A 15517-nucleotide genomic window follows, 5' to 3' on the forward strand; every position below is an offset into this window, starting at 1 on the left:
TTTATAAAAAGTAAACATTTATAAGTTAAATATAATTAAATATTATGAACAAAAAAGTATGCGCTTTATCATAAATATTATTTTAAGTTTATTTTAACTTTGTTTTTTTTTTTAATAGTTAGCTACTGAGTTCTGTAGCATCGTATTTAGAAAGAAAAAGTAAGGTACTGTTTTAAAACTTTCCAATATACATTTAATAACATTTTCATCTCAAACTTTTTTTCTCCCGAGAGTAAATATTATAATTGAATCATTGAGGTTATTTTAAAAATTTTTTTTACGCTTAGAGAAATTTAATAAGCCAATACTTATTTAAAGTTTCATCTAATAAATGCATATTCAATAACTTCAACTCAATTAACTGCGGTTACTTTTAACACGAATTTTTTAATTTACTAAATAAAGTTTGAGAAATTTCAAATACATTTTAAAATATAAAAATTTCATAAAAACTTACTAACTAATTTTTTCTAAGATTCATATTTGAAATGCTTTCATGCGATCAAGTAATAAAAATCATCTTCTGGTTTTTTGTTAACAATTCGCTAGTTTTTTTTCCAGAAACATGATTAGACAGCACGATGAATGACTTGGTTTTATAGATATAAATTCAAGTAGAAGAATTTGTATAAGGCGGGTAACTTAACTTGACAGAACCCCCTCCCCCCTCTCCTAGAAAAAATAACTGCGAAAATCTTTTGAGATTTATATTTATTTTTCTTCATTTTATTACTCGAAACATCGTCATGTTCCTTACGTAACTTTGTATTCATAAAAGTTAGTCAGATATTGAACCAGACAACATATTTTCATGTTAAATATTATTTTTATATTATTACCCCCATGGAAAAAATATATATAAAAATGTATATCCCAAATATATCGAATTTATATAAATTTTCGCCGAAAATGGATATGTACAATTTGTTATATTATATTTGCTTATATGTTAGCCTATATTTTTATATATTTGTTTATATAAAACAAATATAAATTATTGATATTTAAAACAGACTATAATTGACAAGTTAATGGCTTCAAGCCAATTATATCTTACCGATTTTCGGAAAATTTTTAAAATTTTTTATATTTATGAATGGATACGTCCAACATTTATAAAAAATATAGGCTAACATATAAAAAATTTTTCATAAACGTTTTTGACGAAAATTCATATAAATTTTTTATATATTTGATTATATGTTTTTATATATATTTTTCCATAGGTGTACATTGTTTTAAAATGATATCTAACTTACTTAGAATTGCTCGAGCTTCAATTTAAAAACAAAAAGATTTCTTTGCCCTTATTAGATACTTTAAATTAAATTGTACTAACTTTTTTTTACCCTTACTGCTGTTAAAGGAATACGATTTAAATGCTTGACTGCAAGGGGTCAAGCTTAATTATAATTATATTGAGATTGGAACGTTAAAATCAATGTATTGGTATATAAAAATAAACTAAAAAAAAAATGTCCTAAATATTTTCTTACTCTATTTATAAATTCCCATTAAGAACATTCGTTTTTTAAAATTTTTTGCCATCCTTTATTATACTCAACATAAAGTGTAGAATGCTTCACTAATATTATTTATAGCAGCATCTGTATGTATTAATGCTTTTACAGCTTATACTCGAAAAAATAATTAAAAACTAAATAAATTGAAGAGAAATCAAATAATCATTAGCATGAAATTCTGAATGTGTATACCAAAGTAGTTTCTCTGTTAGGTAGATCATTTGCGTACTTGATCCCTTTGTGAATTTTAGCAGTTAGAGTAGATCTAAACTTGACATATGCCTTTTGGCATCAGAAATAAGCCATGTTACATAAAATATTAATATCCATTATAATGAAACATGATTCCGAAATTAGTCAAGGTAGTTTCTCGAAATTTTAATAGATATAAATTAAACTTAATAAAAATTCAATTTTAAAAGCTCTTAGCATGTTTAATAATTTTGAAATCTATAAATTATTATAGTGGCTGAATATAAAAAGACACAATTGTGCAAAATGAGAGCACCAAATAATTAATGCACTTACATGAACTCCCGTGCGCTGAATTGTTAACTTTTTAGTTCTATTTTAAGAGTTCCAATCTCAACATAGAATTGAAATTAAGTGTTGGACATATTACAAATAAACTGAAATTGACTTATCACACAATTTAAATGAGTTTATTTATTTTAAAAATGACAATGTCAAATAAATTTCAAGAGAAAATATTAAAAAATAAGATTACCTCCGTTTAACTTAGCTTTATATAATTTTGCCCTAAAGAAAATAAAATTTGATAGTCAACACAAGTTTAAGGCTTTATAATTAAAAGTTTAAATATATATATCAGCTTAATTATCGTTTGAAAAGAAAAAACGAAGAATAATTACTTGTAATCGTCGGGGATCGTTTCATTAATTCTTTTAATTCTGTAATTAATATCCCATAAAACAAAAGACATTCCTTATTCATGTTCTCATTCACTAAAAAAGGTCTCTGGATTACAGAGGACGAGAAACATGAGCCAGGATAGAAGTTACAAATGCAACTAAATTAAGAAAAAGAAGGTAAATTATAAAAATGAAGATAAAAAAGTGAAAAACTTGGATAAAATGGAAGAACTGAGTAGAACCTTGGAGATAGTCAGTGTTATTTGTATAAATCGATTGTGGGACAATTCCCTCAGGCCCTTAATGAAAATCAAGAGTGAATTTCTCTATACGGATATAGTTTCCCCACGGTTTATGCACATGAATAAATAGACGATTACTGTATCCATGAAAGATGAAAGTACCTACCTATCTATACATGATCTATGAAGGTGAACAAGCCATTGGAACCCTATTAAATGTTTACATTAATTACTAAATGCATTGAGCGTTTGATTTAGTAGAATTATCCATGTATATACACGAGAACATTATTATGTTACCTTATGTATGTAAAATATCAATTAGCTATATACGCAACGGTTCAATGCTTTCTACAAGGTATTTGCAATCGACAATCTCACATCAAAGGCACATTGAGATTAGGGTGTTCAGCTCAAACGCCCTTTTAAGTGCCTCTACTGATTTAACTCGAGTATTATCTGTAATGCTTTTTATGCATTGATACTTGGATAAAACTTTTGCGGTATCATTTCATTTCACTACTAACCGTATTTAATAATTATAATTGATTTCTGTGATGAAGAAACTAGACCTTTCATTGGCATCTGAATGTTCCGTCAATAAATATTGAGAATTAAAGTTGAAAATAATTAAAGTTTCAATTAAAGTTGAAAACAAAATCGATACATTTTTTACGAATGTGATATAAATTAATGTTTACAATTTAACATAATAGAATATTTTCTAATTGAGTGAATGGGCACAAAAAGAAAGAAAGTCTTGAGTCAAGCGTAAATTTTCTTTAATCAAGAAAATCTTAAGGAAAATTGAAAATTTTTTAAATGAAATTAAAATTTCTTGAACGAAGTTAAATTTTTTTAAGCCAAGAAAATTTCTTCTTGCTCCAAAATAATTTTGGTATTTTTTATAATTTTCTTGGTTCAAGAAATTTTTTTTTCTGTGGCGTTGTACACACAAAAAACAAATTTCTTGCGCCAAGAAAATTTTAAGGAAAACGAAAATTATTTTGGAGCAAGAAAAAATGTTCTTGGCTCAAGAATTTTTCATCACATTCCGTATAAAGCAACAGGAACCAATTTAAAATAAATTTTAAAAGGAAAGCATGGGTGTTTGACGATTAAGTTAATTTCATAATATGGAAAAATAGTTGATAACCGATACCTAAATTCCGGAAAATTCTACCAGTATATGCACCACAGCAATGCTAACATACTCTAAGATACTGTGCGGTAAAATGTCAGTAACTAAGCTCTTACTCAAATCAGAAGAAGTTTGAGTGTAAATTCTGTTTTAAAATCGTAACAGAAATTTTTACATTTTTATAATGATAATTTTTAAAAAATTCGACACTTTTTAGTTACAGTGTTTTGAAATGAGACAATCCTGATTGAGGAAAGAGATTTTACATTATCTAAAACGATTTGAAAAGACCTAAAAGTCACTTTTTTAAATCAATTTTTCAATTTCGTCAATTATTTAGAAAAAAAAAAAAAATAATTTGTAGTATTACAGTGAAATAAAAAATCAAGCTGCATACAAATTAGAGAACGAATAATTATATCATGTCACTACTAAATTACTAAAAATTTTGCAGTAAAAAAAAAAAAAAAGGGTATTAAAATTTGCCGCATTGAATGGTCGAGCTAATAACACGAGTAATAGTTGTAACAGTATGATTGAAAGAACAAAAAATGATTGCCAATATTACAAATTTTTTACTGTACAAATACAGTAAAAACAACCAATAGTGCTATTCGAAACATGTTTAATGGTCTGTGATCATGAAAACTATCGGTGGAAGTTAAGCTAGAACTAGTATAGTTCAATTTTTACTACCCTCCTTAATAGTAGAGTGATTATCGCTCTGCAATTTTTTCACAGAAATGAATTCACAAGGCCACTCATCCCAATAAGACATCACGTTTAAGTCAATTGTGTCACAGTTATAATTATTAGATTTAGATTTCTTTTTTTCCACCCGTATGATGCATTTTTACACTTCTTTAAGTGCTCAAAAATTCAAAATAAATAATTTTGAATCGGTATGTAGCAAAGTTCTACGGATGGCCTGCAAGGTTAACCATTTTCTAGATTTTTTTTTTCTTTTATTTCTACTACACTTTTTTTCTTTTCTCTTTCGGTAATTGTGTTCAAGTGAAATAACGATGGGAAGTTAATGCGTTCGACTCAATGAGAAAGTTTAATCCATAGATTTATAGCACAACTATTTCGATCCAATTATTTTTCAATCAAACGACTAAAAACATCTTTTTACTTCTATCGTTATCGAACTATTGTTTCTTTCTTCAAAGGATTGCTTTTTAATAAACTTATCATTAGATAATTATTGATATTAGGGCAATACTTTTTTCCAATGAAAATGAGTGTACGCAAAATTTTTGTGCCGCAGTTAATATATTCCGACAGAAGGTACATGATCACTAAATCCTCTCCTTACAAGGGAGTTATGTTAAGGTATTAAGTTTCAAAGCATTGATTGTCTGTACTCTCCTCTTCAGCTTATCTGTTATTGGTGTTTAGTTTAATCCACTCCCAAACCAACTTTTTTTTAGTATAATATGTTTATAAATACATTCATTTTTAGAAAAAGTTAAAAATGATAATAAATCATTTTTGTACTCTCATACATAACTGATCAGGTACACAGAAAAAAAAATTAACGATTCAAGAGAAAAATTCATGAACCAAGAATATAATTTTGAAGAGGGTAATTGTCTTGAATCAAGACGAAAAATTCTTGAATTAAGTAAAATTTTCTCAAATCAAGAAAAATTTTCTTAAATCAAGAATTTTTCTACTCAAATCAAGAATACTGAGCTCTTTAAAAATATATACTCGATTCGAGAACATTTTTTTTTTTGTGTAATAAATGATCTTATCAGAAAATTTTTTCACTAAATAATATTGCAATTTGTTAAAATTTTATAAAATGTAAAACTCATGAAAATTGAGATATCAGATGTTGAATCGTTTTAAGTACATTATTACTGAAGTAAATTGACACGGTATTTGCCAATTTATATTTCAGCTTTAGTAAACCAATACTCAATCCGAGCTCTGAACTCTGATTTCATAGAATAAAATTCACTGGTAAACAATTTAGTAAACACTACACTGTTGTATGTGATAATTTGAAACCTACATACAAATGTTATGTGAAAGGGCGTGTAATGTAACTTCCGTGATGGACCTCTTAAAATTGGAATTTTAAGTTTTGTTTAGGTATTTCCGCTGAAATTTCAAAATTTGGCCGGAAGTGTCCAAGCAAAGCTCCTGTAAAAAATTGTATGAGAATCAAATGTTAAATTTAACCGGAGTGATTTGAATGTTAAGAGAAAAAATACATTTTTTTATTTGTAGAGCGCAATTTTTCGAGTGCTCTTTTTTTTTCTTGTAGTATCTTTAACTGTAAGCTTCATTTTAAGAGAGCTAGTAAAAACTTTCGAAACCAAAGGCCACACTCATAAACATACCGTTTTACGTACATATTACGCGAAATAAAAAAAATTGTATTTTACATTATTTAAAGCTGTCGTAATGTGTAACGGTAAAAAGTAGCGAGCACAAGTGTATTTGTGCTTAGCGAAGCAGACACTGCGACGCCTTGCATCATCGCGAACATCTTCCGGTCTTGAATTTTTTACATATATGTCCCTATAATGTATATATAAATATGCACTTTTACACGTAAAATATTTTTTAACCGCAACATTCATTCGCATAAAAATGAATGTATACACTATCAAAATTATAAGCTTTATACTTTTTATCACTTCAATAATTATGTTTACTACACAAAAAGAAAAAAAGTCTTGAATCAAGCCTAAATTTTTTTAAATCAAGAAAATCTTAAAGAAAATTGAAAATTTTTTGAATTGAGTAAAAATTTTTTGAACGAAGTTAAATTTTTTTAAGCCAAGAAAATTTCTTCTTGCTCCAAAATAACTTCGGTTTTTTTTTATAATTTTCTTGATTCAAGAAATTTTTTTTTTCTGTATACAACTCCAGCTTAGTGTCATTTAAATATTTTTCGGAAGCACACTGACTATACTTGTACCCCGATCATCCTTTTAAACTTTGCAGTTGGTAGACAAGGTTATTCATTTATTTGCTTAATCTTCGATTTATTTTTTTTCAAAATCAAATCTAGTATCCGATTGGGAACATTTTGTTTGTTAGATTTTACCGACAGCAAAAGAAATATTAAAATATCTTCGTAGTGTAGCATAGTCTTCAATAACACTGATTTTTTTATGAAAAAACGGCATCCATAGCTTTAAATTTGAAACAAATATTTGAAAAGAATTTAATGAATAAATTTCCTAAAAAAACCATTCAATTAATTATGCACACAACAGTCAATTACTGGTGGTAATATAATTGAAGATTTTTTTGAAGCTAATTTGTTAAAGGTCAACAACTTCATTGAGATTTATCATTAGTTATATAACGATTTTTGCGTACTTGATAAATTTAAGTAATAAAGGAAAAAAAAAAACGATAAATTGCTTCGCTAGCAGAACGTGAGATAAAGAATGCGATAAAATAATACCACTGTAACTATGCCGAGCATAAAAGTCCGTTTACCTTTTCAATAAAGTGACGAGAATGGAAGTAAGGTCAAGAGGTTATGTTTTTTATGAAGAGCGAGCGAAAGTATTAAGTACAAAAAAAAGTTGCGAAAATAGTTATAAAAAAGAGAATAAAGTAATGGTTAAGTGTTTGGTAGGTGTCACTGGACAAAACCACCAGGTTTTTGTCATAAGCAACAAAAAAATAAGTGAAAAAGGTTATTATTAATGAAACTCATTCTGAACTGCCCGGAAGGGTTCTTTTTTCTAGTATTTATAAAAATTTTAAAAAGAACGGAAAAAGTTAACGAGAGCGAAAAATTAATTCTCCTTTATAGTGAATTTTAAGAGTCCACTTAAACTTTGAAAAGAAAGTTAAATAAAATTTTTTCTCCATTAATTCAAATGAAATTTATTACTAAATGAAATTTAAAAGGAATATCGTGATTGTTAAAAACTCAGTGGCAAAAAACTATTGTGCAACATATAGTTATGTAAATTCAAAGTTATTAAAGTAACATTTTAATTACTTAACTTTTTTAAATTACATTTTTTTTTTCTAAAGTTTATAGTTTTGTTTCAGTATTGATTTCATTAAAGTTTCAGTGTATGCTGGATTAAAAAATATTCGTTTAAATTAAAATTAATTAATGTAGAGAGATATTGAAATTTTTTTTAAATGTAGAAAACAACTGGCGCTGCAGGCCACTCCTAGAACCCACAGCCCAAAACACAATACATAACTGCATATAATTGTGTTTTTTGAGCTCAAAAAACTTGCAATTATTTTAAAAATTCAACGGAAAATTAAAAAATAAAACATTGACTCAATCAAAAATAGCATGTTTAATTTTATTTTATAACTACGACGACATCGTAAAATATATGTCAAAATCTCATATAATTTATAATGAAAATGTCACCATATACTGTTATTAACATACACCTTACAAATTTGCATTAATTTAGTTGAACTTTTCCTTTCATTGCAATAACTTTCAAACTTTCATTTGATCGGTAAATTATTAAGCTCGATGTAAAAAAAGGCTTCAGGGTTAAAAATAAGGTAAAAACTTTAAAACATCAACTTTTTTTATATTTACATAATTTGGCAGGCTATCCAATTCCATTACAACAAATTTTTGAATATTTCAATACCGCCACATTTCTCAAAAACTTAATAATTTATTAAACTTATTGGATGCAAAGATCATCTTAAAAAAAAGATCAGAATTGTACCTCCGGAATTCACGTCGGTTGTTCTTCCACTTACACTACCAGATCCCACGAAGTTTAAGTGATAGAGTACTTTCAATAAGTTTAATAACTTAATTAAGTATTTAAAAAATATGACTGCCTCGAGTGGAGTCCGAAATATTTAGAAAATTTGTTGGAATGGATTGAATATCCTGCAAAATTCACGTAAATAAATAACATCACCAATCAAAAGAAATGTATATTAACATGTAAGTTGAAATTATCTATCCATCAAATTTAACTATAAAACTCTGTCTTATCAGAGACAAAATTTTCCTTCTGTACTTAATTAATTATCTGTATAACAATAAAAGCAAAGAAAATTTATCTCAGACATACTTCTTATATGATAAAATGGGTTTCTTAAAGTTCAATTTAGTATTGTTGAAAAGGGTCTTGATCTGAACTCATGCCTTTTCTCGATTTAATATGGTTTTCAGCGATAGTCAATGGATTTTAATAAGTTATGTATACTCCGATTAAAAATATCGGAAAATCATTAATCCAAAGCTCTTTTTAATTCATTATTGTCGGTAGTCACATAGTAACTACAGGTTATTGGTATAGATTAGTAAATTCAATTTTTACAATTTGTATTATAAACAAATATTGCGAGGATTAAAAATATTCGAAATCTGATTCAATATTACACATTGCGTTTTTAATTTGTAATTTCATAATTTGATTTGAAATCGAGTTTCAGACTGTGTTGTATTGTAATTTGAAGTTTTAACGTCTAGAGCCAGGCGAAATAATAAAATAATAAAATAAAACCGATTACACATATCCAGACAGTCAATTTACTGAGTTATTTTACGGCTTACGGGAACAAAAACGATTCTGACAAGCTTGAAATGATTTGTCTTCAGGAAGAGACAGTCGATTTGAAAATTTCTTTCTTTGACTAACTCAACGGACGTTAAAACTTCATGTTTCACAGCGATTGATAAAACAGAATATCAGTATTTTTATGACACTTATCTGATATAATATGTTAAATTTATTAACAGACATCTGACAATTTAAAAATTAATTGTATAAGAAATAATATTGAATAATTTAATCCTTAAAAAAATTATACCATCATAAAATGTTAGATTGGATATTTTATTTCGTATATTTCTAATAATTACTAAACGAAAAAAAAAAAAAAAAAAAAAAAAAAAACATTAATTCACAACAGCGCAATTATAAAAACACGTGGTTGTAAAAAAATATCTCGCTTTGCTCGGGGATAAATATTTATGTTACCTATATTTATTCTTCAAATGCAAGCATTAAAAATTCTCCAAACACATCGCATTTCACATGTTGGTTTATTTATCAGTAGAAATAAACAAATAAGAACATAAAGTAAATAAAAAAAAAAAAAAAAACCATGTTCTAATTAAATGGAGTTTTTTTCTGGTAAAAAAGTAAAACAACAAGGAATTGAATAATCTGAAATTTTAGTATTACAAGGAAGAAGTAGAGGGAAAAACCACGAGAATATCACCCGCAAAATCACGCGCAGGTAAACAAAATTATCCCCTTACCTGTACGATACTAAAAACCGCAACAATGCTCCTCATCCGTTACAAGCATCGACTTGCGTATCTTCTTTTTTTTTTATTTTACTCTTTAAAGTCTCTTATGACCGTCCACTTCACCGGCTCACTTATCGAGGTCAGTCTCGACTAAGAGTAGTGAAGTGCAGCATGAGAGACTCACGAGTTTTTTGAGTACGCTATAAAGGGTATAAAGTTCAGTATGTATACATATATGTGCACATACATGTAATATATCTAAACATTTATATGTATTTATATTCATATGTCGTACATATATATAGATACAAGTGTGGATGTTTATACAACTACGTTATGGCCAGTAATGTTAAGTCTACTGGTATTTAGCAATCCCGCAAAATAATTCACCCTCACCGTTAGAGGGTGCGCGGACGACTGAGAGTCTGCTTGGCTCGCGTTCGAGGGTGTAGCCACGGCTGGCTGCGCAACGTACCGCGGCATTACCAGGTATGTTGTGTCAGTGGAAAAAGGACAACGACATCTGTGGGGTGGATAAAGAACCGACCAGCCAGAGACGATGGAAAGAAATTTAAAGACAGAAAAAGACGAGGCTGAGGGGAAAGGGGGTTAATGTAAAAAAAAAAAAAAAAAAAAAAAAAAGCATGAAATAATAAAAAAAAAAATCTTAGAGCAAGAGCTTGCAATGTCGTCGTGTGACGTAAGAGCGACAGAGATAATATATAAGGATAGAGTTCGGTTATCGCGGGAAAATTCGTTACGAAAAACGAATTGAAGGGATGCAGAGGAAAGTAATAGATGAAACAGAAAATTAAAATTATAAATTGAAAACAAAGAATTATATAAAAACATAAAATTGGGATGCAGAAGAGAGGATGCTTGCTACAATAAAAAATATACTTGAAACGGCCTTTATTGGCTGAGCTGAATTATGACTCTACCACGTGCACTCATATATTTGAGCTTTCGATTTTTACCCGTTTATTCGTATTATTATCAGCAATATACCACGACATGTTTTTAATTTTATTTTTCGTCCATGTCCTCTTTTATCTTTTGATATTAATACTTTTATTATTTCATTTTTAGACCTCTGACGTTTGATATTAAGTTTTAGAGGTTGAACGTTTTTTGAACTTTTATTCTGAAATTTGAAAATTTTCAATGGGAAAAAAAAAAACCATTAATCTTTGTGAAAAATATCGAAAATTTGACAGGTTAAATTTATTAATAACTGTTTATCTTAATTTTGAACATAAAAAATCCCAAACTTCTCTTTTTCGTAATTTTGATCTGAGTAATGACTATTTTTAATACTTGGGTAAATTTACACATATTTTCATCATTTGTATTTTTTCTAATTAATTATTTTATATTAAAAACGATAAAAGCTGTTTTTACACAAGTAAAAAATTACAGCAATGAAACATACAGGTCTAAAAAATAAAGAATAAGAATTCTTATATTTTTTACTAGTTTAGCATAAATATGATGACATAATTGAAGGTCAATGGGCAAAATTTTCATAAAACCGATTAAAAAAATAATATAATCCTCCTAGAGCTGTCGGTCGGACCGAACTTGTCAATTAATAATCCATTTAATTTCTATTCTAATCCTTCTTTGAATCAATTTCAAAATTTTTCTATTTAAGCTTATCAAAGAGCAAAAAATTTCAGCTTGAAAATAAAACATTTAATAAAATTAATTGAATATTATTATCAGTTTTTTTATCGTTATTTTCATTATTGTGGTTTAGTCAAACGTGATAGCTATAATAAAAGTGAGCTTTAATACAAATCGTCACGCTCAATGATAAGAAACGTCACGTTAAGAAAACAAAAAGCGAATTGATTCAAAGGAAAAGAATTGAAACGAGTCAGACATTACTTAGAGTAAATTGACATTAGAAAAAATAGCTTAAGTATTGACTGCCAGTCTCTCTTATTTCTTTTAAAACATCTTTCTCATGATGATGCTTCAAAGTAAAAAGAAAAATCCCACAGACCACCGTCGCCATCGTCGATATTATGCTACACCAATGAAAGTTAAGGAGGGATAAAAAGCTGCGCTTACGTTCCGATCGCTCAAGTACTTTTATACTTTGCTTTTCTTGATATTATCATGACATCTATTCATACTACAAATAATGATGGTGAGAATAATATTTTATCCTGCTGAATAGCCCAATTAATTAATGTCATAACATACAATATTCATTCATTGAAGGGTTATTGCTCGTAAAAAAATTGTTAAATTATTCCAAACTTACGAATTTAATTTTTTTTTAATTAATTTTTTTAGGGCGTGCCAATTAGACCAAAAAATTTTTGAATTTCTGTTTTCAAAATTTTTTTTTTTTTAAACTGGGATGTTCCTCTATTTACTGAAGCTAACATTTAAAAAATAAAGAAATCTTAGTACTTGAAAGATAAAAATAAAGTTCCATTAAAGCGACATTTTTTTTAATCAAAAAGAATTGCTTTTGATTGAAGAATTTGATTTTATCGATTGAGGATGATATTCTTCTTAATCAACTCGTAATAACTATTGAGTTAGTATTTCTTTCAGTAAAAACAAATAAAATACCAAAAATTCAGCTTATATAAATGTGACATACTCCAAAAATTTATTTCACAGAATATCAGGAAGAAAATAAATTTTTAAATATCTTGGAGCCATACATAGAAATATTTCAGATGTATGTTTACTTTTGCACAAAAACTAGATCATAAAAGAAATAAAAACTCACCCAACATTGAATAAAATAGCAGCCAATATTCAGCAAAACAGAGGCTTTTTTCTTCATCTTTGATATAGAACATCCTAAAAATAGAAGATCCAAATAATTTATTAGTTCATAGAAGATCCAGTTTTCTGCATAATACATTTCGAGAAAGTACTGTTCTGAATTTATATTCATAATTATTGATTACATTTTATAAAATTAATTTTTAACGTTACTTATTGAGATAAAAAAAATTAAAATGTCATTTTAGAGATTATAGACATCAGGAGTAGCTCAATATTGCTAGAGTATAGAGATGGTAGTATATTGCTGAGTACTGTTTGGTGAAGAACGACGAGAGTTTGAGGAAAGACAGTAGTAAAGGCGCCGGTTGGTCCCGCCATTCTGGCACCAGATTTGATGGACGAGCAAACGCATTTGTGTTATTTTCTGGCTAATATATATCTCACACACAACCTTTAAAAGCCTGGTCAAAAATCATGAACCTTTGGATGTTAATAGACATAGATAGAACTTTAGTTAAAGTGAAAAATTAACAAATTATTATAAAAAAAATTTTAATCCAAAAAAAATCTTCCCTGGATAAAATATTTCATATTTTTGCTGGTATTTTATTATATTCTATAAAAAAAAAAAAAAAAAAAGATGATTAATTTAAAGAAAATATTTTTTGGAAAAAAAATTAAGTGCTTAATGTTAACATTTCAATTAATCTAAGATAGCTAAAAGATAATTTTTTTCACAATTAATTTCAGTAAAAATAAAAGACTTGTTTTAACTCGTTAAATAATTTTTTAAATTATCCAGCTTCATTCTAAAACCCAAGAAAACACAGCTTATAGTTTGACAATTGTAACAAAGTGTTTTTTTTTTAACTCGGATATTTTGCGAGTATCTTTTAACGATCTGAAACTAAGTAACTACATCCATAAAACTTTAAAAAATTTAATTAAAAAATACAAGAGACAAATGGAAGCCGCTAAAGTATAAAAAAATGGATTAAATTTAATATTTAATGGTAATTTAAGTATAACAACATCGATAAAACAAAATTACCTATAAAAAAAACTAACGTTTATTAAAAATTAAAAAATAAGTTTAAAAAAAAAAGACAAATTTAATGAATCTATTTTTTAATGTTCACGAATACTTTATTTTATTTTTAATCCACTGTACACGAGCATGAATATTCAAGGATCATCCGGTATATTCGACCCTCGGAAATTAACGAACCAACCGTCCGCCACTCAAGCCACCAACTTTGCGCTTAAAAACTTATTATGCTAATTAAACACAGTCTTAAGGGCAATTTTGAGTCAGTTTCGGGTTCAGAAGAATAAAATAAGAAAAAAATCGAATTATAAATTAACATCAGAGTGAAAGGTATATTAATTAAAGCTAAAAAATAATGAGGCAAAAAAGTGTAGAGTAAATAAAAATTAATTCATTTGCTAATTAATTATAGTAGTAATGGAATTTATAATTGAAAATCAAGAATAAATGTCTACATATTGTAACTGCAGAGTTAACAATGATATACATGTGTATTAAATATGAATTTAAAAAGGTACAATGTATGTATACATGAGTCTCGGTGCGACAGATGTATATGCGTTCAAGAGCCCAAGCAATTTAGCTGAAAAGAGATAGTGTTGATGTGAAAGAGAGAGATCGAATAAGAGAGACAATATTCTCTGTTGCTCTCATGGACATCGTGAAACTCATTAGTCCAGAGAATTGGAATCGAAAGCTATACATATTGTATTGTGGTACAACAACCAGGGACTCAATTAGGGCCAGTTATTCAGTTCATCCATGCATGTTGTTTAAACGAGCAGCGCTTCATAGTCGGTGTATATTTTATATGCCCATATAAAATAATGCAAATGGCTAAATAAAAGCAAAGATGTTAATGGTAATGGTAAGCCGTTATTACCGTACAAAAAAGAATATAAACACAAAAAGAGAGAGAGAAAACTCGAAAATAAAATCTAACATAACATTTGACACAAAAATAGATCGCACACCCGTCTCCGCCCACTCGTGTAATTCATATACGCATACACTACTTTTCATGTCACTGTCCTCATAGTTTATTCAAACGCTTTCATGACAGGCGAAATAGCTCAACCTTGCAAGAAAATCCCTTGTGCGAGTGTATTTTGGTAATGTTTATTTTGTATAAGATGTCTCATTATTTTTGTGATTTTTTTCAGACTTACGTTGAGGAAAATCACGGATAAAAATAACCGCCTCAATTTTCAGTACAAAAAAAAATAAATACTTGTAAAAATTTATTGAAATTTTTGATTGTATTGAAATTTTTTTTTTTTTAAATAAATATTGCTTTAATATAATAATTTTTCGGTTTAAAAATTGAAAATTTTTAAGGGAAGGGGAATTTAAAAATTAAAAAATATTGAAGTTATCGTTATTAAAATTTTGATAGTATTAATATTAGATTATTAAAGTCAATTTGTCGAAAAACTCTTCTATTTTCAATGAGAGTCACGATAAATAATAAATTATATTTTTAAAAATTAAAAAACATACTCTAGTAGCAAACCAAACTGAAAATTAGAAAATAATTTTGAAAAATTTTTAATTAAAATAAAAATAAAGTGATTAATAAAAGATGCATTTTATTACAAAAAAAAAAAAAATTTTAAGAGCTTTTATGATATTTTTATAAAATATCTACTAATAAAATTTTCAAAATATTAACAAATTAGTCATTTTGCTATTCTGCTGATTC

General features: G+C 27.4%; 1 protein-coding gene across 3 annotated transcripts in view; it reads right to left on the minus strand.

Moving 5' to 3' along the window:
• LOC141524421 (uncharacterized) overlaps positions 1–15517 on the minus strand; it is a 104222-nt gene that overhangs the window by 82968 nt on the left and 5737 nt on the right. For 2 of the 3 annotated variants that reach the window (XM_074238305.1, XM_074238297.1), the window contains exon 3: positions 12766–12839. The gene's annotated coding sequence lies outside the window, so the exon portion shown is untranslated. Of the gene's footprint in view, positions 1–10022; positions 10380–12765; positions 12840–15517 lie in introns of those variants that run through there. The other variant, XM_074238311.1, reaches the window with a different exon arrangement.

This window comes from Cotesia typhae, unplaced genomic scaffold (genome assembly GCF_013202065.1).
Source record: "Cotesia typhae breed Kobodo isofemale line unplaced genomic scaffold, CoteBio_Ctyphae contig_11, whole genome shotgun sequence".
NCBI lineage: Eukaryota > Metazoa > Arthropoda > Insecta > Hymenoptera > Braconidae > Cotesia > Cotesia typhae.